We start from the raw sequence: 24,824 nt of genomic DNA on the forward strand, positions 1-24,824 counted from the left end.
AGGTTTCTGAGAAGAACCATCATGCCAGGTGACAGCAGCGGTGAAATCATGACTTATTGGACGACACGGCTGTTGGTAAAATAGGTGTGCGTGTAACCACATGTCATCTGCACCTTATGGGAAATCAATGACATGTCACTCTGGGTGAACACCCATCATCAGACATATTGAACAGTCCTGATGAAAACCTTACAAATCCATGAAAAGTCCACAGATGGACCGAAAAAGACGCGATAATAAGATTTACAATATTATTGCCCTCCATATGGACTGCGACCTCATTATATATCACAGCTACCAACTTCCTCTGACATATTTCGATTCTCTCTCACACCCTAAACATTCACAACAGGCACTATCTGAGCACATTTTCTTCCGTGTCTGTGTAATCTGCGATGTGATGTCTGAGTTGGACAGTGAGTCTCTCTTGGGTACATCAGAGCTCATGTTAACACACCACCCTCTTCCAGCTGCTCTCCAGGGCCTAAGCCCTGCTGAATGATGGGTAATCGAGAGTCGTGGGAGAAGATCAAAGGCACGCAATCCCAGAAAGTCCCCACGGTGGACTCAGTGTCCATCAAACCCTTGAGCATGCATGCGAGGTGACAACTAGGAGACATGCGTGGAAACCAAGACCCCCCCTCTCTTTAGTGGCGACACTGCCAAACATTTCACAAGCAATAAATGTGTTGGTGGTGAATGCTTGTGAAGCCTCCAGTCAGCATCTCAACATTGTTTCTAACATCTATTTCATGGTCTGTGCTTCCATATAATGATGAGCTCTCTGTGTTGAAGTCCTAAGGGGGGAAAAAGGGAATACTTCTGATTTCAGCAATTCAAGGTGTGTTTTTTTGACTCAGGTCAGCACAGCAATGCTCACTTTAGATAAACACAGATCAGAAAGCAGCTGCTCTGGGCTCATTAGGTGTTTGTGGAATGTACGTACAAAAACTATGCATGTCTGCCAATCCCTATTTCCTGTCTTTGTGTGAATCAGCGACTACAGGGCACAGCCTCCTGCCCCACCCCCTACAGCGCGTCCGCCTCACCCAGAGTGCCTGTTGGCAGCGACAAAGAGGGTGGGCAGGGGAAAGGCCAGGCCTGATCATCGATAGGAGAGAGGCGGTGGCACAGGAAGCAAAGCAGCAGACAAATGGATCAACAGATGGTCTCCTTCAGACGCATCCCTGAGGATGACAGAGCAGCAGGGCACATGCAGAGAGAGAGAGAGTGAAAGAGACAGGCAGAGGAACAGAGACGGACACAGACAGAGAGAGGAGAGAGGAGGACTCCAATTGAAGAGCTTTTCTTTTTCTCTTGCGGCTCCTCCTCGCGTTCCGTCATAACTAAAGGACAACAGCTTTTACAACCCTCTCCCGGGTGCTATGAGGAGAGAGGAGACGTGACTCTCCCAGAATAACCCTCATTTGCGAAATGGTTCACTCTTCACCAAGTGTATGTCAGATGCGTTAAGAAATGTCCGGAGACTGGCGAGTGAAAGGCATTCTGTGCAACTGTTAGCCTAATTGAAAAGATATAGTAAACATTATTCATTTGGCATTATATTATGAGGAATTACTAAATGATAAAATGTAAATCATTAGAGCTGGATCCCCAGCTGGCACAATAAAGCAGTGCTCAGTGCTCAGTCTTTGGTGACTTTTTGTTTAGCCACGTTGATTCCTCTGCATCTATAAATGAAACTGGTCATTAAAATGTAGGGGTAGAATCCAATATCTTAGACAACAAGACATGCTGCAGGCACCGTTCAAAAATACATCTAATATAGCTGCTGGTTACATTTTAATTGGAAAGGTGACAGGAAGTATTTTCTTTGGAAAACAATTAAGATAGCGAAGTAATTGTTTTTATGCTTGGCTATTTCTATTTTTACATTTATAGGAGGCTGTTCATTGTGTTTATGTTTGTGCTCTGGAGGTGTTTGGTCTTTTTTGTTTCATGACTATTTCTTTATGTTCATCACCTGTGTACCACCGCTGGGCTTTCTGTTTGCTTTGCTGGAATAAGGTCCAAGAACTGTTTAAGTAATGACACATAAAACACACTACATATTTTCTATTTATCTCTTGTTTGATTTACCTAAATTTCTGAAGCTGCTTACTCACCAGGGATTGGGTTATAGATTTCCAGATCTAGCAGATGATCCCTATCTCATCAGCACTGCGTGGGCTTTGGCTGCACATGAACCGTGATGTGCAGTGCACTATGTGTTCACAGCTCACTCCTACACAGGACCTTGAGATTCTGGGCTGCAGCTCAGAGCTTTTGAACTATCTGGTCAGGCTGGTTATGTGCTTGACTGCGCTACTCAACCCTACTTTTAACTGAGATTTTTAATACACTAGGTGCCGCTTTACAATAAGCTTTTAATTATAAAGTGTAATCACATTATATCCATCTTTGTTAGCTGCCTGAATTCAAATTTATATGCAAATTCTCTTTTAAATGATCTGACCAATTAACTTTGGCACAAACGGTATACACAATTACAGTGTCCCAAGTGAAGTTAATTCAACTAACATAAAATAATCATTAAACTGTAAATAGTTCTAGTTGATCTGATACTGTAAGTAAAGTGCATACAAATTAATTTGTACTAATTTAATCATTTGTGACAATATTAATCTTGCCTGTTGTGAGCTCTGTAACAAATTGCAGATTAAATGTGGTATGTTTTTTTTAAAAGTCAGTCTCAATAACTGAGGTGAAACCCAAGCCATATACTTTTGGGCTGAAGTCCAACATCGCTTATGGTTTGCTTTTCTCTCTTTATAAAATAAGACATTGTTTTGTATATAAAGTGGTTCGGTGGAAAATGTTTTGAATGTGCTGAAGTTCAACTACACCAGGTCAAAGGAAACATATACCCGATTTTCATGAAGTCAACTTTCTTAAATCAAGCGCGCTACATCCGAAATGTATCTAATAAGATCTGTTGAGAAAACATCACTTGCAAAAGGTAATGCCAAGAAATAACTTGTAAAACTGTCTCAATCCTTGAAACAACGATTCCCAAGAGTGGCATTTAACCTGTCTACACATGTCAGCTGGAATGGAGATGTAGTTTCTCATTCACCTCAAACTGTATGAGTTAATAACAGTGATTCTGTGCTCTTTCTCTGCATGTTACAACTGTAATTTTTCCTGTCTGATTACATGATGTGTTTTAGTATCATGTCTCAAAGCTGTTTATCCTTGACAGTGATGTGGTGCCTTTCTGCTGTATGAAGAACTGGTATTTTCTCCTTGTGGCAGCACAGAGGCAGAAATTCAGTCCTGATCTCAGCCGGAGTGGCAGCGGGCGACCGTGGACTGGTCGCAGCCAGGTCAGGTCGCACCTGTCACCTTGCATCGTCCTTGCTGGACAAAACATTGTGTGTATGTAGTACAGCTCCCCTTACGAGGAACGTAGCCGCCCTTGTCACCTTAACAAGTCCAAAGGGTCACTTGATATATTCGGCATAACATGGTCCCCTCTCTGCAGCGTTTGAGCTTCAGTCACTGCACCAGAAGCAATACATGAGCAGCGGACACTGATGTTCAGAGACCAGGAGATCGGCACTCAATTTCAGCCCCTTTCCATTTCCACACATTTTCACACACCAGCCACAATCATTGCATCACCTGAATATCAGCGAGAGTGAGTTTATTTTTCCAAAAAAGCCAGCGCCGAGCGTGATGCCACATAATGCGGTTTGCGGCCTGATCCTTTTCTATCAATAAGCATGTGCCACTATCTCAGTTTAAACTGAGTGTCTGCGTTTCCTCCTGAGCCTGGCAGTGATTTCCTTTAGCCATGTTTCCTATACGGTGGGCTATAACTCACAGTGTGGCGGAAAGAGATGATGATAATGATCGCTCCGACCCCAGACATCTCTCTTAGCCTGGTCTCCCAGATAATGGAATGTGTGTAAAGTAATGGTGGAGGGTGAGAAGAGGGTGAGAGAGGGGGAGGGGGAGGGCAAAAGCTTGTTATTGAGCTAAAGAGTGAGCTTACATTGGGACAGATGGAGGGAACGGATAGGGAGGAGTAGAGGAAAAGAGAGGAGGAGGAGGAGAAGGAGGATGGGAATAACAGCGGTGACGTAACTGAGGGAACGGTTTTTGGCTTTCTGCTAGATTCATTCTCGCTTTTACTTTGCCTTTTCCCTGTTTCTTTCTCCCTCTCATCCTCTCCCTCTTTGCGGGTGCTGGTTAACAAGGCCGTCTGTGTCCAAACTCTCCTTTGGTACTCCCCCCCCCCCCATCTCCCTCTTGCCCTCTCCCTCTATCTTTTATTCTCCCTTCTCTTCTCTGGGGAAATAAAGGCCCACACAGTCGTAGCCTTGACAGCCTCCCCTAAGAATCCCCCACTACAAAAGGGCTCCAACTTCCCCCCAGCCAGTCCTGGGCTGAATGGGAGCCTATGGGGTGTGGATGAGAAGCAGAGTAGGGAAGGGGCCACCCTCCACACAGCCACATAAAGGGCCTGTGTGTTGGGCTCACGATGAGCTAGGGACATACCCAGCGGTTCATCCTCCTCACAGGGAGCCATTCCCACATTTTCATCATCTTTTTTTTGGGGGTAAAGATTTCAGCACGCCAACAAGACTTGGAAAAAAATAATACTGGATGAAGGGACGGGGGCAGGAGTGGGGCGTGAGCTTCAATGAAGGTGATTGCCACTTGGATCAGTGTACTGCTCCTGTTTACAGCTCACTGCCCAAAAGCATGGCTGGAGCACAGTCTGATCTGAGAGCAGGAGAGGGAGATTAAGAGAGAAGGGTAGGCAAACACAAGAAAGCCTCTTTATGGCAGTCTGAACACTGAAGGCCATTTACCCCAAACCACATCCTTGTTTCCGGTGGAAGAGGAAAGACTTGGACAAAAAAACATACTTTTTCGATTGTCAACCCTACAAATGAGTTCCATATGAATAAATACATGGCAGCTGAATCAAACTAGAAAAAGGTTAAAAGGAATTTATGCATGAGCCCCTGATTCCCGCAGGCCATATTTAAGAATCAATAATTAAAGGAAATATCACACCGCCTTGAATGGCGACAAAGTCATCTGATGTCGGGGGCCTGCCCCTCGACACTGGGCGAGTTCAAACTGAATGATAACGCAGTTGCTAAACTGCAGGTCTTTGCTGAAAAAGTAAACAGAGCAACGGCAAACAGGAACCTAAATAGTTCCGCTTGAATATTAGTCTTAGTTTCACACAATGAAACACATAGATGCAGCGTGTGAGGCATGAACCAACACTGCGACTGTACTGTGTGCCGAAAGTTGCTGGACAGCCTTGCGTGCATGATGCTGAAGATGGAGCACCATGCATACTGTGCTGCTGTACACAGACTGAGCCACTCAAACGGAAAATGTGGTTTGTGTGCAACAAAGCACTGAAAAAAATAAAACAACAAAATGTCAAGAGGGAAAATCTGTGCCGCACAAACACCAAAGCTCATCTGACACATATCTGAGCCCCTAAACCCAGATCTCTTACAGACAGACAAGGGCCTGTTATAGCAGACAGGGATGAAAAACAGACACTGTAAGTCAGCACTGGTGGTGCACGTGGCAGCTGTTGGTCGGCCTGCATGTGACTTCGGGGCTGCTTAATCTGATTGTGTGATGTGTCCCGGTGGTCAGGCGACACTATTCAAGGGCTCTGGTGAACAGCAGCCCTGGCAGCAACTACAAATGAGCAGTTTGCATATGTATGACCCCTGGCATCTGAACGCCACTCAATCAATCACACATCGGCTATAGCTGCTGTCGGCTTTCAGTTTTGCTGCTCCCTTTTGCCCCCCCCTCCCCTCCCCTTCACCGTCTCTCCCTTTGCTCGATCTCCCTGTCATGTTTCCTGTCTTCCTCTGCTCTCAGTGTCTCTCTCTGTTCTCCGTTATGCCTCCATTTTTCTCCCACTACCTATCACTTTCTCTCTTCTCTGTATCTCTCAACATCGTTCCTTTCAGTGAATAGCACAGACAGTGGATTCTCAAAGACAGCAAAATGCTTTTACATTAAGGGAGCTTTGCATCTCACAGCTGGTGCGGAGGCGGGCCTGCATGCTCCCACAGAGGAGAGGGAGAGACTGGTGTTGGAGAGTCACAACTGTGAGGTTAAGCAGCGCTTTGGTTCCACTTGGACAAACATGCATCGTGGGGAGATATTTAATGAATAATTTGCCTTATGCAGGTCTGATATTTAAAAGAAAATCTTACAGTCTACTCGCCATTCTTTCCTCAAACTAAACAGCACTTTGTACAGGGTGCCCTGTCTCACTTTTTGGCCTGTTGCTGCACAAGTTCAAAGGCATGGCGTGAAACACGACATCCAGCCTGGGTGATGTAATTTGAAGGCGTGGTGAGAAAGTTTAGCACCACCCAGCTCAGGGAGGACGGGGCACTGTGCAGTGATGTGCTGTGATACCACGGAGGAGATCAGAGCCCGACTTATCAAAGCACATCGGTGGAGCAGAGTAGGAGAGAAAGGTCATCATTTAGAGGATCTTCAAAGCCCAGCTCGTCAGGTTGGAGGAGCTCTGATGGAGAAGCTGTAATGAGCTTAGGCTTGGTTGACCCTTCCTCACGGGAACTTGTGAAATAAGCCCAGGCATCCCATTCCACAGCTTTTATTCTTGATACTGTAAATCCTGTCTTCTTATATTTGTTCATTGGTAAAACCCTGCCAACTTCAGTTGTAAATCAACGGCAGCAATTTAAATGAACATCTGTTTTCCTGAGGTTTAGCACTGTGGTGTGTACCGTATGAGTGATGTTTTATTTGTCTTCAGAAGGGTATAATATTTTTGGCTACAAAAGGTAGTGGTGCTGCCAGTGGGGTTGTGTTCTGGTTTGGAACTGGCTCCAAATTTGCAAGAAGCATGGATTTGTTGGGAAACATGCTTTTTGATTCTGCTAATCATATACTGAAAGCAAAGTTTGGACCTGCTTCACTTTTATCCACATATGTGAATCTAAGTGTACAATGTGCCAGATCATCATGAGTGTAAAGGACAAATCTGGTGTTATCTTTTTTTATTGTTAACAAATCTCATTAAAAGACCATAATCGGCAATTAATTTATTTTACTGAGATACTGTTTATGTAACCAAAGCCTGATATATCTTATTTCTCTCTACCTCTGTTGCTCAGAAACTATTAAAACCCCATAAATCAGCTACAACTTTGCACTGGATGACACGTTCCTTCATTATGATTAATGGACTTTGTTGACAGTTGCCAAAAGCTTCATCCTTTAAACTTCTCAAAAGACAGTAGCGACACAGCAAAATGTAATCATTGTAGAGCTGTCGATTAATCCCAACTCGCAGCTCCTTATTTGTGAGGATTTGCTTCTTTTTTTTTTTGTCATATTCATTTACTGAACAACTGAACTGAACAATTTCTAATTTTGGCCTGTTGGAAAAGAAGCAATTTGGTGACATCACAATGAATATTATGAAATTGTGATGGACACTTGTATTCAGAGTAAGCCATTAATTGAGAAAATGATCAGCAGCTTAATTGATAATGAAAATAATAGATAGTTGTGGCTCTAAATTCATGTGGGACAATCCTTAACATGGCAAAGTATTTCCATACAGGAATACAGTATCTTAATACCCCCATTACCTTGAATAAAGATATCTTTGCTTTCAAAATATTTAGGTTTATTTTATTTATTTATTTTTTTTTTTGTGGATTTTTTTGATTATTAAGAATTTGAACCAGGATTCAGTTAAAACTGGAAAGTAGAACCAGATCCATTACAATCTATAGTTATGCCATTCCACCAAAGAGCAAGGATAGTTTATGTTTGGAACAATTAGGAAGTTTAAGTGTGTGACTGGTTGAGCCCTGGGCTCCAGTCATGCGTGTATGAGAGAGTAAATGGGAGTGCCATGGTACTGAGTGTGGGTGAGTGCGCAGGCACTGTGTGCATAAGTGAACAGGAGGGCTTCCAACAGAGTGTGTGTGAGTATTTGTTTGTTTGTGGGGGTGCATGTGTGGAGCAGCGGCAGTGTGTGAGTGCTCGAGGTGGGGGTGGGGGGTGTGTATGCAGTGCGGTGAGGGAGGTATGGATATTAATCACCAGGAGGAGCATGGTTCTGTGGCGCCGGGCGGAGATGGATGGGGTGTGAGTGCAGTGATGTCACCCTGACAAATGGACCGGCCATGTTGGCTGAGACTCGCACATCGCCTCTCATTTCAATTAGTTCCTCACACAACAACCCACCTAACCCACAATCTGCAGGTTACACACGCAGAAACACATACACTTTGGCCACAAACACACCCCCTCTGGTGCCCCAACTCATAGCACAGCCCTCTAACAAGATGCACTGATCTGTAAGAATACAGTGGAGCTCCTTTAATTAATCTAACTCAATTATGACAGCACTTTTGCTTTCAATCCCAGCAGCCAGTCACTCATTACCATTCATATTATCAGCCAAGCGCACTGACTAGGTCTACAGCCAGAAAACTAGCCAGTGGGAACTGGCAGAGAGTCTGGGTGTGTTTACGGACTAAAGACTGGGCACTGCCCATGTGTTTTCCCACAATATCAATTTGATGAAGTGGGGGAACGATGGCAATGTGAGCATTTGCTTGGCCCAACGGTAATGGTGCACATTTACTCTCTGATGTGGAAAATGGTATGTGATCTGTACCAGTTGTCACAGTGAGAAGCAGTACAAACCAACTGAGTTCAGGTATAAGAAGGTCTAACCTCCTCACTAACTGCTTATTGCCTTGTTCTTAAAAGCCTGACACCTCTAACGAAAGGAGCCAGGGCTGATTTTGCAGTGTCTGTCACCTAGAGAAGAAGTGTTAAACCCTGTTTTCAAAGGTCTGATGCATTAACCGGAGGCAGTAGGCCTCGTTTCAAACCCTTGCCTGTCTTGAGTGAACTTTGACACTGGTGGACTTCACTATACTGTGGACTTTTGTCCTAGCCCAAGTACCTCTCAATCACCAGCTCCCACACCTTGTCGCTTTCTGCTTCCTCCCTCTTCATTCTCCATCTGATCTCTGTCTCAATCTGCTGTGATCCTCCTCTTCTTCACACCAAGAAGATGGTGCAAGAGGATCACTTTGGTATAAGCTAGGGCAGGCTGGGCCATGTGGGGCTGAACTCGGCTACGCAGTGCACAGTGGAGCGCTAAGTTGGGGATTTGATCATAGCCTCCTGGGGCTCCAGCTCCAGCTCCAGCTTAACATCAGTGGTGGGTATCTCTTCATCTCCCCATGAAAGCATCAGGAGGTTAATACCCACGCTATAGAGAGAAGTGAGATGGGGGAGGGACTTCATTGTGCCACAGAATTAATTAGGCCCAACATCCAACATCTGCATTTAGCACATTTTTAATCGCATGTGTTGGATGCGACGAATATATATACGTGGAGTGCCCACTACTCCGAGAAAATCAATCAAGATAGGTGACCATATGAATGTGTGGTTATGTGTGGTTAACAAAGCTCACCATCACTGCACATATTTGATATTAGCAATATTAGCAGGTGGACTTTTTTCTGTCTCAGGGAAACTGAGACCACTAGGTTTGTACATATGCAGAATTTATTATTCTACCTTGTGAGAGTGCTTGGCGTGCTTGGCTTCACATATTCCTTTGTTGATGAAACATGCCTATTCTCTCACCCCGAGAACAGTGGCAAATGAAAAATGGATGAAAAGCTTTTGAAATAGTGTGTATGATTACCATAACACTTCTACAGTAGAGGGAGTGTGTCTGTCATGTATTGTTGCATGTAACACAAAGGGCATGCACTATACAAAAGCCACTTGTACTCATGTCCTACAAAGGATGACAATATTTGCTTTATTTTCCTCCCTTTCAATTGATATTGAAGTCCTGTTTCCAGTGAGGGAGTCCACATTCGAACAGCTGAAGTGATTCCTTTTTCATTTCACTTTGCCGTTCTTCCTTTTAATCTAGCAGCACTAAAGAACTAGGTTCTAGCAACACCAAAAAGGTTAGATCTCGCTTTCTGTTTCATCTCGGCCTCCTGCTATCCCCAGGGACGTCTCTCTGTGCTCGTCTGCACTGCTTGGTGAAGGGAGATTGTGCCAGGGCTCTGTTTGTTTGGCTTTCTTCCCCCCTCCTCATCGCGCTGAAATCTGCCTGACAGTTCGGCAGCGTGGCTCAGGCCCCACAGGAGCTACCGTCAGATAAAATGTCACCGTGGCTTTGTTCCACACGCCCTATAGGCTGGCCAGATGAACTGCACACCTGTGAGCCAGGAGGCCAAAGCACAAAGCGAGAGCATGGCGAAAGAGGTGGTGTGGAGACAGAACGGCATCCAGTCTTGTAAATTTTGCCTCATGTGCCATCGCCACATTTTGTTAACTGCCTGCATGTTATCTTCAATGGCAAAATCAGCTTTGATGTACAATTACATTAGAGGTTTTAACCTTAAAGCTATATGATTAAGCCACAGATAAATCATATACGGTTCACCGACTAATTCACTAATTCAGCATCCTTCCACGTTGCAGGGAGATGTGATTGGATATGAGCCCGCTATCTTCACCATCGCTTAACATAGCAGCTTCAAAGCCTCAAACTCTTGACATCTACAGTCAAACCTGATCCATTTTCCTCTGAACGGCAGCAGCAGCAGCAGCAGCAGCAGACCCAGCTCCTGTCTCTGAGCCTCAGACGACTCTTCTCACTGTTTCCCTAACGAGGCTCGAGCGAAGAAGCCGACTGGTCCTCTCACAGCCCAGCACTAGGGCGGTTGCCACTGTCAGCTCCTGTTAGCTCAGCCCTCTCTGGTTCACGTTTCAGAGAGCACAAACACACACATCCCAAAGGAGCTCATCCGTGCTCCTTCACCCACCGCGACTCCCCTCACCCCACCTCAATAAATTAATAAAAGAAGGAGCAGCTCTTGCAGGTAATTTGATTAAATACGACATCCCTGCTTTAAAGAGCGTGCTGACGAAGCAAAAATAAGATGGGACAATGTTGGAAGAAATTGTCACCGTACTCATACATGACCCCCGCCCCGGCAGCTACGCTCTACTCCCTCTCTATCCACTGAGCATCAACGCGTACTCCATTTTTCAAGGACATATCTGAGTGCTATAAGATGAAAAATGCTATATGCTCCACATTACTGGGCTTGTCAGTCACCTAATTTGATGCTATTCCCACCAGATCTCTTCCCTTAATTGAGTTTCTTTTGCTTTATTTGATACCAGATGTTTATGAGTTAATATGTTAGAGCCAGAGCTGCAGCACTGTACAGAATAAGCCTATGGGCTTATCTGGGGCACATGCTCATACTTTTCAAAACAGACATAGTGTAAACAACAACGTGAGCTCGCACATTTGTTATACACCAAGGACGTAAATAAGTGTAACCAATTTCTACCAAATGTGCTGAGGGAATTGTATTAGCATTTTAGAAAAAAACTAAATACGAGGATTCAGGCTGTAAATTCTCATATTCTAGTTAACATGGTTACTTTTTAATTGCAATATTTTTATCAAAGAAACTGAATCAGTCTGATAATTTATTTCATTTACTCTACGTAATATATTCCCTTGTCCCTTGGTGAGTGCTTCATCTCTTTCTGTGTCTATGTCATCCCCACCGTCTTCTCCTCTCCCCCCAGGCTTGAGAGGGCTGACTAGAGTGGGGAAGGATGTATCGAGCAACGGCGTATGAATGGACTGACAAGTCAGTCAGAGGGGAAACCACTCATTATACAGATTGCTTTGTGATGCTTCTGGGTAGTCAAGGCCAATGTCACCTCTCCTCAGTATGAACGGACATTGCTGCCTGTCTCCCGACCCCCGCTCGCCATCTCCACAACACACTTTGTTGTTAACTCTGTATCCTTCAGAGTCAGTTTGCCTAGAGGTTACAAGTGTGGATTACCAACCCAGCAACAATGCCAATAATGGGAGGGAAACAGACATGTCCTAATGGAGGGAAGGATTCTGAATCTTATTAGCAGGACATCTTGTTTCAGTCAGTGCTCCAGTAGCCCCTCTGGCTCTACGATAGCATCAGCAGCAAACAGCTAGCAGGTGCAGAACAGAAATAAAGCCAATTGTGTTGATCAAATCATCCCCCTTTCTACCACCACACATTTATTCCCTCACTTGAGTGTCCACTAACTGGCTGTGCTATGGATAATGTTCTGTAATGTCTGTTAATGCTCTCTGCGGTGTCATCAAGACATATGTTGATGACGACGCTTTCCTCTTGTCTTTGATAGGTTAAGTACGCTGCAATGGCTCCCATGTCGGGTGACAGGTGGTTAACTGCTCTCCCCGTCTCTAGCCTAGGATAACTGGAGCAAACTGTACGTTGTTGCTCACTGTCAGTAACATCCCTACCTGCGGCTGAAAATCCTGCAGCCTTGCTACCAGTAGCAGCCTGTACGACGGTGGCAGGTTTGTGCCACACTGAGCCCCTGAGTTGAGCCTTATCTCACCCAGCCTGAGAATCCACGACTCTGTCCTCAGGATTGGCATGGGGAACAGCCTTGAGTGGCAGGCTCCTGCTCTAATTAAACCAGCACAAGCATTAGTCCCGCTTGTGAGCAGTGTGAGAGTTTTCATAATTACCCGAGCAATTCATTCATTATTTAACTTAACGAGGTAGCTCAGTGGCCAAACATACAGTGGATTTGTGGCCTAATTTGGGAAAATGCCATAAAGATATTGGATACCTGAGTTTTTTGCCCCAGCCACACGTTAAGCTTCTGGATGATGAGGGATCAGGAATAATGACTGAATATTTGGTCTTATTAACTTTGAAAGTGTCGGCTGGTGATGTAGGCAAACACAGAAAAGTACTCTTATTGCATGTCTATTAGGTTCAAATGAAATGTAAGTATGACCTTTCTAAGCTCCTTAATTCAGCTAAATTGGCTCCAGAGGAGGCTAATTTAGCCTTTTACAACATGGGGGGAATTGGGCATTAGAGCAGTGGTGCCACCAGCAAATGGCACTGGACCCTGACTTGTTTGCACAGAAAAATGTGCTAAGCTTTCTATCTCAAAAAGATTGGGACTTTTCCTGATTTTTCCTTTTTTCCCCCCCACTAAACTATTTATTTTCACCCAATTGCTGGTATTACCATTATAATTTTTAGCCACAGTGGTATTGTTAGTAAATGTAAATGGGGGTTTACATTAAAATGCAAATGCTGCACGTAAAAGCATGCAGTCAGCATTTTATAATCCTGCATGAAAAATATTACCTTAGGAAGGGCATGCATTTAGATGCCAGAACTAGGATACCAAATCATAACGGCCTTTATTCAGAACCCAGGATGCTCTAGCTGTGGGGATAATTGATACACAATTCATGTCTAAAATGATGGGGGCGGATGATCAAGTTAGATTGGTGCGATACAACCCCGCAAAATTATTGAGTCAGGAGATAATCTGTTTTGATGCAGCCCTTATACCACTTATGATAATTCATATCGTTCCACATTCTCACTCATACATAACAGTTGGATCGGCTGATCACAGCCGCAGCTTGAGTCATCCTGCCTATGCCCTTTCATATTTCATGAGGAAAAAACATAAAAGGTGAAACATCCTCCATATACGTCGCCGTTGTCGGACGAAAACCTTGTAAATCCAGCACTGGTGATCCTGACATTTCAAGTCAAAGAATTACACGGCTCGTGTTATGAGTCAGGAACAACAGGGACACGCAACTTAAAATCTGAATTCAACTTACATGGTCTGACACTTTTAACAGTTCAACTAATATGATGTGTGTCATTGAATTTCTTCTACTCAGGAATCCATATCCATTTTAATCCCTGTCAAGCATTGTTAACTTGTTTACTGCTATATTAAACACCAGATATGCTGCCTCGGAGAGAGAAGTATATAGCCCGTGGCAATTTGCTTCCAATGAAAGCATTAGGCTCACAGCAGTGTTGCAGGAACAATATATTAAATTACACATATGTTCTCTATGTAGTCGGTAGACCCTGTATTTTTGATTTCATCAAATATTTATGGAATGCTGAGGTCTATTTTCACGGAAATATTACTTAGATTGGTACACGCTGTACTGTGCATGTGAAATGATGGCCATGTTTACAGTAGGCTTAGCTTACTTGTAGCTGGGTTACTGCTCATGCATTTGTATTGTCACTGCCATGTTTGCAGCACAGCTTGCTGTTGACTTAAGGACTACTGACTTTGGGAGAGCAAGATTAGAATATACAGTATAAAGTGAAAGCCTGAAAATCTATGCCATTGTTACAAGTGTAAACCAGTTCAAACAAAGTAGCATGCATGGTGTTTCCAGCACAGAGATATCACATCACGAATCAGACAAAAGCCAGAGTAAAGCCACTTCCTCACCCTCCGCTGTCAGGAAACAGAGCAGTATTACCAGTCTTGTAACTGCGCTCCAGTGACCCAGAAACACATATTTCTAATTGTTCTAGCTGGCCTCTGGGGCTTCCTTCACAAAGCTATGACCTCTTTACAATCAGACCACAGCACACAGCCCATCAGGACCCAAAGGAGAGTCTGACCGATCCCCTCAGGCACGGGAGGTTCTCCCCTGAGCAGCCGACTCCAAATGCCAGCTCCACGTCTGTCTGCGAGTCATGTTTTATGTGATTGCACAGACACAAGTGCTTGTACAGGCGCAAACATCAAACACACGGACACACAGACACACATTTGCACTCACACACACAAAAGTCAAACACCCTCGGACAGCTCTATTTGTTCTCCCTATCCCCTTGAAAGTGCACCCAAGACCAAACGAATGCGAGATGGACTGTGTGTGCTTTTTCAACCTTTCTCCTTCCTAGACAATCTAATAACATCAGACCGTGGTGATGCAGCAAGGTCGGCCCTGGTCCAAGGTCACTCTCTGCTAGGTCCACGGCTGAGGAGGTGTGCTCAGAGGAGGGGAGGGGAGCGGCAAGCGCACGGCGCGTTAGACAGGATCTGGTCCCAGAACCGAAAGCCCCTCTGATTACAGTATAATACCTTTATAATTGAGAGTGATAAGGTCTGTGCCATTTAAAATGTTGCAAGTGTACTGTTGATAATTAGCGACCCTGGAGAACAGGCAGTCAGTTTTTCACAGTACAGTGAGAAGCGGCTGGTGAGATCCTTGCTGATGCTGACAAAATAAAAGCCACCTAAACAGCTGAGAGATGAAAAATTAAGCACTTATCAAGTACGATCTTATCAGCGGGCAAGTATGATTTGAAAACAGAGCCACATCTTCTTTTGCAAGGCTGTTTGCGCATTTGAAACAATAATCTCTATACTTTGGAAAATATTATCCACTAGAGTCCTCTCTATCTGTTTTCTGGGGGACATGTCAGGGGCTAATTGTTAAGAATTGAGTTATTGAGCTGTATGCCCTTCTCCAGCCCCTGAAGGACTAACACCAATACAAATAGCTTCCAAACACTATTGGAATTCTACTGGAGTGCCCCTGACTTACCCCAGCCATAATATTGTTCTAATAATTGGAGCTCACAGGCCATCAAATATCATGCCGGTTTGTTCAATTGATTCAGACAGAGTAAAGGAGGGGAAAAAACATGCATTTGCAAAATTCCCATTTGTAATCCAAATAGCATTCCTCCACTCTGTTTTTAATGATGGAAAATTCTGCAAGGTAAAAGCATTTTGTAATTTGTCCTCTGGCTAACTTTTATGTAATATGGTATGCCGGGCTGTTAGGACTTTGACTGGACTACAAACAAGTACACATGCAAACAGTGCATGAACAGCTAAGCTGTATCATTTGGCTCCAAGTACAAAGTTGATATTCCACCTCCCTTACAAATGGAAATGCCTTGATGATAGCTCTACCAAAACACTTTAACTGGATGTATAATCAGGTAATTTGATAGGATTCATTTTGATAGGGCTCTGCTCAAATTGAACGGCTGACAAAGCTGAAGTGGGGTGTCAACTGCCTGTTTGCCACAATCTGCAGCTGCTGCTGCTGCTGCTGCTGCGACACTGAGACGATGAGAGCTACAGCCCATCAGTAAAGGCAGTGGATTACTTTTTGTGGGAGACTGCTGACTTGACACGGCGCAGAATGAGGTTGAGTGAAGGCAAGTGGCAGAGTCTGATGATAAAGAAAATAGTTGTGATAAAGATGTAATGGATGTGGAATCGGGGTAAGAAACATTCATGAATAATATCATAGGGAATGTGTGTGACGTGGATTGACTTGGCTTGATTACACACAGACAATCTGCACTTTAAAATACATCCCCGTTGACTCCTTCTGCACAAGCTGCTCTTATCACCTGCGAACAGGATGGAGGCAGCAACGTGTCCTATCAGACAGTTGTCGTTCAGAAGTGTTTGAACACGTTTTAAAGCATTTCAAGTGCAAACTGAGTTTAATTAGAATGGCTGCTGATTAACGCTGCTGTGGATAAAGACGGGTGTCCAAAGAATATCACCAGTGCCTCAGCTAAAGCTCTAAACATCAAAGTCAAAAAATTGAACAAACGCTGTTGTATGAAAGAAGCTATAGTGTGGAGAGATGAGACTAATCAATAATAGAAAAAAATGTTGGTTCAATTTGTTTGCACTTTTGTATTTTGTTCAAAGCATGGCATAATGTTGTGCTGAAGCCAATGTATGTGGGTGTGTATTGTGGTAAAGAGGGGTATGTGTGCCTGCTAAGATAAGTTAAAGTGTGTATGTTTTTCTGCTGGTGTACCGCTGCGGGTGTAACAGATGGTTGTAACTGGGTAGAGAGTGCACTGTTTTTGTATTTCATGGTTCTTTGTTGGTTTGTCTCAGCAGCGGCTAAGTGCTATAATTGCTGAGTGTAAATGTGTTAACTAGCTCTGCATCCCTGCTTCCACGCTCCCCGGTATACAATATACCCAAAGGGAAGCGTGAATAATAAAGACTTCAAATGACAAGCACGCAGCAGGGTTAATGATAAAGGTCAACTTGCCAGCATGCAGCCAGTGAGTGGAAAGGACAAGTGGCATGGGGTCACAACTCATATGGGCTCCTGGCCAATATATGGGAACAGGACCCACAGTTCTTCAAAACCAGATGAGAGCTGCTACTCTGCAGCGATCGTTCCCCGAGCGGCTGCCATGAGCTGCACACTTCAGTAATGCTTTTATTAGCCTGCTACGTTGTGTTAGCGATGACAGAGACTAATACAGTTTGATATGGGAAAACACAGCAAGGCTCATATCTGTGTAAACAAACCAGGAACAGATGAGACCTCGGAATATGAGGGAAGGAATGTTGGTACAGTATGCTAGTGAGGTTGGGGCTTTTCAGTATTACGCTCACATCGCAAAAGAGAAGCAGGATATTCAAGTGCAGTGACTGTGCTATTGAAAAATATCACGGAAAGAGACAGAGACGGCACTCCAGAGGCCCAGCATTGGTTTGACTGGCAGCTCCACAGAGAGAATGTCAGCCAACACCTGAAGCAACACAACTCCAACAAGACATTCAGGATTTATCAACACATTTCACTGCTATTATTCATGAGAAAACTGGCATTCGGCAGCACCTGACGCTCACATCAGTCCTGCATGATATTTACAAGAATCCCTTGAACTTCTTTTGCCTGTGAGGAACAAAGCCTCTTTCTGTTCTATGGGCTAATCTCAATTAAGCCCTGCTGTTGATTAGGTACCTTGTGCACAGTTTTTGAATATCAGTACAGAATGGATCCAAGAGTGCTGGGCCTGAATGAAATAATTTTTATTCCTCTCTTTCTTTTTTCCATTAAACTAAATTATACTTCTGTAACTTACCATGTCAAATTGCTTTGTGCATTTTGTTTTTATTCAAAATTTAATACCTGGTTCAATATTTATCATGTAATCACCCATTAACACACAGCCTTTCATTGTGATACTGTGATTCACAAAAGTGAAAACTGTATTTGAGGTGAACCCACAAAAAGCACAGCATTAAGTTCTGCTGCTAGGCTGACGTAGTTTAGTAGGATTATAGGAGTTGTTATGTCATTTCATTTTAACGAAATAACTGCCAGTAATGTTAGCTGACGTCACGTTAACTTGCTATCTTACCATTAGATGAGTCGACCACCCATACAGCTTGTGTAGCTAACATTATTTGGCAAATCCAATTGTGGGGTTGCCCAGCGTTGTTATCACATTAAAAATAACTTAATGAGCATGTTGAAGGTTGTTGGAACATTATAACATTACTACTGTACACATTAGCTTGATGGCTAATGCTTTAGCACATTGTAGTAAGCTAGATCAATATATCATATCAATGGATTAGATCTGTGCTGTATTATTGTGTTGCAGAATGGCTGCAAGTAATGAACAGAATTATGCTGTGTGACAAAAAAATGCTGTATTACTGTTAAAGAGTATAATTCTATGCTCGTCTGATGATCTCCATCCTCACTCTGACAATTTATCTGCTGTTTTGATGCGTTTCCTTGGAACTATAGTGGCGAAAGGGTATAAAAGAATGCAAAATCTACAATTATCTTGAATAAAATTAAGAATTTCTCTGGCTTTTAACATTGTTGGAAACATTTGGGATAATGTAACAAAACAGATGACATAGGTCTGGTCCTTTATTTCAATGTGGAAATGTGACATACAGTATTATAACTTGAAAACCCTTGAAAAACATATTAAATCCTCTGATAAACATAACAAATCAAACTAAGTGATGAAAACTGAAAAGGTAGAATTGTCCGACGTGTGCTATGTCAATAGTTGATATCAATAGTTGGTTTTGGCACACACTCAGACCATTTAACCTGATACCCTGCTAAAATGGCATTTTTATATGTTTCCAGGTTTTTTACAAACAAACCATGTCAGACTTACTTTGTAAATATGTAATTTTCGAATGAAGTGTTAAATATCAAACATCTGTACTACCTCCCTTCCTGTTAAACCAGGCTGCTAATACATAACTTTCTTTTGCTTACGTTAGAAATCAAAACAAATCAATCCTCTGCGATGCACTGATGGGAAAATTTGAATTCTGCTGATGAAGCACAAGCATGAGTTTGTCAGGGATTCTGGTGTGTTAGTGTGTCGCAAATAACAGTTTGACTCTTGTACATGATTAGTTCGCAACTAAAACTTCAAATATTTCTAACTATCTCACAAACACTCAACACTGAACTAGTTCAAACCATAAAACGCAAGCACATTTTCTGTCCGTCTCTCTATTTCTCCATATGTGTAATAATTATTTACCCATATTAACCCATCACCTCAATAAGTTAAACCACTGAATGTCATGACCGCTGTCCAGGGTGCTGAATCTGTGGCTGTCAAGGGTGTTCCCCTGCATGATGAGCAGGAATCCGGCTGGTGGGGACTGATGACCATAGTTTGACAGCCTCATTATTTGCTTCATCTGCTAAGCTCAGTATATAGACTTTGTTGTTCCAGATCCTAGTTACTGAGTCTTGGAGACGCCAACACCCAGCCCCCTCCACTCCAGTTAGTTTTGCCTCATTAAGAGAGTTTTTAAAAAAAACCAAAACTATTTCAGTGCCTTTTGTCTGTGGCCACCTCAGTTAGTTTTGCCAGGTCATTCTGGCAGTAGAAAGAAGAGAGATAGACTGTTTGTTTGAAGTTTATAATAGAAGTTTAGTTAGAAAATTATGCATGTGGTCTTTCTGCACTTGAGTAGAGCTGAGCAACATGACACCAAAACACTAAAAAGATGCAGTACATTGTTGTCACATTGACTGAACTCTCAATATGTAAACTTATACAAACAACCAATCTGACTATTGAATGCCTACTAATGTGGAGGAAGCTGCATTTACGTTGCAATTTTCAAGTGGAAGAAATGTTAAAAAATGATGAGAAAACAGTTCCTTTTGAATTTTGTGTAATTTCTATATGGTAATTTTGACAGTACGACTTACAGTAGCTTTCGCTGCCTAGTCACCATTCACTTATACTTTAACATATTATCATTTCTAATGGAGCCAGTCATAACTTAGAAAAAACAACAAATAAAAACAAAAATTACCTCTGGCATTATGCAAATAACCTCTGAAGGGTGGAAGCAATGCAATGTTTTTACACTCTTGCAAAAATCCCAGCTCACGATGGAGGGTTGGACCCCTGAGCATGTGACTTTAAAACTGGAGGCCACAGTTCACATTTTCTGAGGCCAGATCCTGTGTTTATATCCACATCTCCCCCAAAAAAGCCAACTATCGTGCTCATTTAATGATGCCTACAGACAGGCACTGAGTAAAGAAGACACCCCCCTCCCCGACCTAAAATGACTGCAAAAGTTACATAAGAACAAGGCAGTCAGGCGGAGGTAGTGCCCGCAGAATTCCTTGTATGCTGGCTTACTACAACAAAGCCCTTCCAGTGTGTTCTAATTCTCTACATTTCCCTCCAGAGCATCTCCTCCTTCATTTGGTTGAAAAGACAGGATGGGCAAAAGAGACGGTGGAGAATCCCACTTGGATCAATTCTATACCAATCAAGGCTCCTAAATAGTGAGGGAGATGAAGTTGGACTAAGTTGGACGGCAGCCATGGCTCTGTTCACTGCAGAAAGTAAGGATATATTGCACCTCTTTTTCACACAACAGCAGCAAATTACTGAATTTTATTCTTAGCGTTTTAGTGGAAATGCCCTCCCACACATTTGATAGATCTCCTTGGGGTTACGACACATTCAAAACCACGACCCTATAAAATTAGCTCTCATAGGAGAAAGATGGTACTAGCGTGATGTGTAATATAACCTGTCATGGATATATTGCCTCCTATTTGCTTACTATCGTCCCAAATGTGGTTGCTTTGTTTTAAGCATGAGCACCACACTGGATATCTGGCTCTGTATTCAGCTAAATTAACAGCACCTTTATCATCTGGCATCTTTCTCAGAGCTCCAAGCAGTCACGATTCTCCCTGAGCGGACATAATTCTCACCTCTGTCCTATTTTAATAATACCTAACTCCTACTCTGGAGGTGTGATTAAAAGCATTGTGACCAGCCCCTGTTCACACGCTGTCCCTGCAACTTTCTTCCCTCTGATTGGTGCAGTTCCACCCACTGTACAAGTGCATCACACGCTGTTATTTTGCCCTCCCCAGCTGTGCTGCCCACTTCAATCCATTATCCCAAAATGTCCACCTACCTTAGTTTAGCAATCTCCTTCACTACCACTCTCAAGTGCCACTCTTTACCAACCACGCCCCTGGGGTCGTCACTAATCCAACCTTATTCTCCTTCCTGTTCTTCCCCTCCTACTTTCACCTTGTCAATTCAACATCCCGCTTCTCAGCCTCTTCAGACTCCTGCCTCTGTTAGCCCCTCTGCAGCAGTGCTTTGTGGTGGCAGCGGTGGAGAGTGCCTCCCACACAAGCGAGGACTGCTGACCTTGGTGGTTAGGCCTGGCCACTGCTATGATTAATGCCTCTACAAGACAAGAAGCAAGTACCTCTACCTGCCTGGCCAATACACATCTTCTTACACACATCATTCCTGTCTCAGGACACACCTGGTGATGGACAAATCTTAACCTCCGTCCTCCCTCTTGCTGTACTGGCACTCTAATCCTTCCCCTTTCTACTCTTCACAATGCTGCTGGGAAGCAGTAAAAAAAACTGAAAAGGGAGTTTTAGACACACACTTTCCATCTTCTTCTCCAAATGATCAAACATGCAGCACTGGGCTCATCTGGAAGGTGTACATGGTAGCTTCCGTTCGATAAGGCTGTTACCTGTACGTATTTTGCCCTACGGAAGAAGAAGCGCCTGTGTGTTTTTTAGTTGTGAAGTTAAAAATCCCTCAAGGACAAATGCACGAAGAAGAAAAGCTGTGCTGCTATTAGGAGCCCCATACTCCCTCCTAGAGCACAGTATAAAGCAAAACAAAGCATTCAAGCAATGAATCATCACAGATAGATCTTTCAGGCACCATAAACAAGAAGCCCAATAAGAGTGGGAACAGACTAAAGTCATGAAAAATCTCAGAAATACAAATATTCACCTTTGGGTATACAATATATCTTGCTTGTGTCATCTTCTGACAGGGTGATTTTTGTTCAAAGACTTCTTACAATAATACGTACTGTTTTCGTTTAATTGATTTTCGGTTCCTGTGTCAATATCTCAGCGGAGAAACAAAACCGTAATTTGCAGTTCCCATTACCCAGACTTTCTCTGTGGCGTTTTGTGCCCCTCAGTATACTATACTAACGCTCTTTTAATTTGCAATATTTAGTGCAGAACTTTTCAGATATGCTCAGGAATCTTTGTCAGTATTTATGTAGTTTGGTATGACCCAGAGAGTGCAATAGTACATAAATTATTACAGTCACGCAGTCCACAGCCGTGATGTTATATAACGGATATGCTATGCAATGACACATTAAAGGTTGAGGGGACCTTCAATTTATATCCTTGAGAAACCAAGGTCATTTTGCAATTGCTGGGCAATAAACCAGTCCGAACACGGCTAAGTATAGCAGGTCACACAAACGCCTCTGTTGGTGTGAATATATTTTGGGATTTACTGGTGTGGTTATTAAAAGGGCATCTGGCTCTGACAGCAAAGGCGAAGGCCAGCCAGGGATTCACACTAAACTCTGAGACGTCTAATTGTGCAAGAGAACAGTCTCTGCCACAAAAACCAAAGGTGAAAGAATGGCTTAATCTCTGCATTGGCAACACCTGCCACTGTGTGCGCATGGCATTATGAATTGCCTATTGGCTACTTTATTTGAGTCTCATACTCAAATACACTCAATTTAAGGACCACTTGAAAATATGAAAAAAAAGTTTTAGCAGCGAGTGGCATACCTGGAAATTGCAGCTCTGCCCCTGAATCAGTATTAGGTCAGATTGTGCTGAGGTGGAAATGGAAATGCCATCTCTTGTTGCTCTACCACGTCATGTCAGCGAGAGCAAGATATCCGCTCACCAAATATTAGTCTTTTGTCTTTGAAGAGCCACTACTGAGAAGTCCCTACCCGCAAAACTTAACTAATTTCAGTGTGCTACCAGACTGAATAAAAATAAAGTTTACTAATGTTTAGGATGCAAATTAAAGCTACACAAGAAGCACATCTTCCATCACTAACAGTAAAGGTCAAACATCCATCACTAAAGCATCTCACACTAGGTTGACATTTTCCTTCAGTGAACCGCCGTTCCATCTGTGCACTTCTTATTGCCATCTTTGGGTGAAGTGTTCCATTTTTACATGAGACTCTGCAAAGGACCCCTTGACCAGATGAAAGCAATTGTCGGGTTAGCTCTTTGATGTCTTTGTAATGCATATTTACTGTTTTGGTGGAAGTACTGCGATCATCTAAACATGTTTTCATCTCAGGGCAGTGCTACACCAAAGCTTGTTTTGAATAGGGGAAAAGCACTACTGTACCGTAGAAATTGATTTCTTAATGTCACAGTTTTCTGAAATGTCATGCTTATGAAATATAATGAGCTTTGTTCCTTTTTCCATTTGTTGTAAGATGAAAAAGAAGGACAAATTCTCATTAAAAATACATCAGCAATCTGAGTTCAAGTCACAACAGTGCAGGGAAATTTGTTGTTCATTCAGTGTAGAACATCACACAGCACTGCTAAGATGATTGCAGGTGGTTAAGGAAACAGTTCCTAAAAATATCTTGAATATATTTTGTATACCACGAGTAGCATAAGCAATGAAAGTAGGAGGCAAAGGAAAATGGAAAAAATAATTAACCACTGTGTCTATCAGTGGGGTTGAGCTGACCATGTAAAAGATTCCACAAAATCAGCTGAAATAGTTGATCAAAGGTGAAAAGAAAGAAGCTACCTAATAGACTGCTTTCATTCCGCTGCCTCACTTTGGCAATATTTCACTTTTTAATTTAGTAACTGTGGTTTTTTAGCAGATGTAGTCAATTAGATCAAATGAAAACAAATGAATTCTTCACAGCTGCATGCTAAAAATGATCAGATGGTAATTGGTTTTGGTAAAAAAACAATTTGTAATATACACATTGTTGTGTTATGTGACTGTATTTAAAAGAGATTTCTGATTTTCTTGTCATATCTGCGATCAAAAAAGGCCAGAAATGTCTTAATTTGCAGAGGAATTCTTGATCAACTGAAAATGCTCTCTGCGCTAACCTCAGTGACAAAGACATTGCAATTTTTGTGCCTGCTTCACATACTGCAAATACCACAGCGTGTTTTGTCATAGGAAATGTTAGCTTTCCATTAGCAGCAACTTAATACATCTCTGATGGGACTACGGGAGGGTGAAAGGTAAACAGTGAGGCTGAGATCAATACAATGAGAAACATGCATAATTTCCTGTGAATCTCGTGCACAGGTAGGAAATTTGAATGGCGGTTACCACCACTAGCAATGAAAGCCACAATAGCGAGGTAATTATGGAATGAAGATCCATCGAGTAGTTATTCTTGAAGAAATGCCAAAAATACTATCAAAAACAGGATGGGATCTTATGAAAATATGAATGATTATAACTATATTTGTCTGTTAAGCATCTAACAGTCAGTCTATGAATATTGTTTCATGTCTGTCAGGGATTTTGGACTTTCCCATCAGTATGTGAAAACACAATTAGTCTTGATTGGTTCTCCTCCCTCAACAACTGACTAAACTCTTTCAATCAGGAAGGCCTCCAGCATTGGAAATGACACACTCTCTGGATGTGGTGGAGGTTGCGCCGTCTGCCAATCAAAACCCAGTGCCGTGACGAGAAATGAAATGAGTAAATACAGGAACAATTTTGACAAAGGACGTTATGCTATTTTAGAAACAACATAATCAGTTACAC

The 24,824-nt window shown here is 42.8% G+C and overlaps 1 protein-coding gene across 1 annotated transcript in view; it reads right to left on the reverse strand.

Annotated features, from left to right (window-relative positions):
* The window catches only part of nlgn3a (neuroligin 3a), an 88,925-nt gene that overhangs the window by 38,156 nt on the left and 25,945 nt on the right, over positions 1 to 24,824 (reverse strand). The window lies entirely within an intron of this gene.

The sequence above is a fragment of the Pempheris klunzingeri genome, chromosome 9 (assembly GCF_042242105.1).
Source record: "Pempheris klunzingeri isolate RE-2024b chromosome 9, fPemKlu1.hap1, whole genome shotgun sequence".
In the NCBI taxonomy this organism is placed as follows: Eukaryota; Metazoa; Chordata; class Actinopteri; order Acropomatiformes; family Pempheridae; genus Pempheris; species Pempheris klunzingeri.